Raw genomic sequence first — 1,280 nt, forward strand, 5'->3', positions numbered from 1 at the left:
GGTGTGGATAATGGAAGGCCCTTCCTAGGTGTGAGTGCTAGCTTCCCTAAGGACAAAACCCTGGATAAAATATAAGGAATAGAAAGAGGGCTGCTGCTGTTACTTTGCTGCTTTGTTGCTTTCTGTCCTATGAACTGTTTCTCTTCTATGATGCCTGTGTGGCTTACTGCTCTGCCTTGGAGCCAGCCAACTATGAACTGAAATCTCTACAGACTGAGCCAAGATAAACTTTTTCTCCTCTAACTTTAGGTTTTAAGTATTTTATCTTAGCAATAAGAAACAAAGCTAAACATGCTGTGTATTGATCATATGGATTATTATTCATTATGTGATGGACATATGGGTTTATGAAAACCTGACTAAACAATCAGAGACTGCAAATGATTTACCCATAAATTATGTAAGGTGTGATCATTGTTTTGTTTAATTTACTACACTTGATCTTAGCCAAAAGGCCGAGAAGCGATGTTTAGTTTAATTTATACATCATTTTAAACCTTGTAGATTACAACTGAGAATCCTGACTTTTTTTGCCTTCTTTAAAAAGATTGGATTGTTTTGTTTTTTTCCCCCACAGCATCTCCCCTCCCCAGCATTTGTCATTATTATTATTATTTTTTTTTTTACTTCTTGATGATAGACATTCTTTCTAGGATGAGATGCAATCTCAGTATTGTTTTAATTTTGCATTTCTCAAATGACCAATGATGTTGAACATTTTTTCATATATTTATTTGCCACTTGTATTTTTTTTTTTTTAATCTGGAAAGTACAGGATAGCTTGGATAATTGTACTGCTGATTTCTGCTGGTCTATTGAAAGGAGCAGTTAATGGTTAAATATTTTTCATCCCTCCTTTTAATTTTTTTTGTAACTTTTTTGGGACCACTTTTACATGCTTATATCTGGTAATCTGAACAACTAATTTGAAGAGAACATGCAATATAACAACTACTGTTGAAATCCTATTTTTTTAAAGTTAAAGTTTGCATTGTTTCTATTTATTTATTTACTTACTTACTTATTTAATGTATTTTGTACAGGATCTCACTACATAGCTTGGACTCTTAGTAATCCTCCTGTTTTCAGCCTCCCCATTGCTGGGATTATAGGCATGTGCCACCAGGGTCTGTCTTGGTGGCCAGCTCAGCATACCTGGGAGCAGGACCAGCACAACATATGGTGGTGGGGATCAAGCTCTAGTCCTTGTGACTGCCTAAACAGGTGTTTAGTATGCTGAACTATCTTGCCAGCCCTTGTTTCTAATGTCTTCTTCTCCT

General features: G+C 35.6%; 1 pseudogene; it reads right to left on the reverse strand.

The window, feature by feature from the left end:
• Window positions 1–379: 379 nt before the first annotated feature.
• Window positions 380–467, reverse strand: LOC111814575 (annotated as a pseudogene).
• Between the last annotated feature and the right edge of the window lie 813 nt (window positions 468–1,280).

The sequence above is a fragment of the Octodon degus genome, unplaced genomic scaffold, assembly GCF_000260255.1.
Source record: "Octodon degus isolate 3935 unplaced genomic scaffold, OctDeg1.0 scaffold00363, whole genome shotgun sequence".
Lineage (NCBI taxonomy): Eukaryota > Metazoa > Chordata > Mammalia > Rodentia > Octodontidae > Octodon > Octodon degus.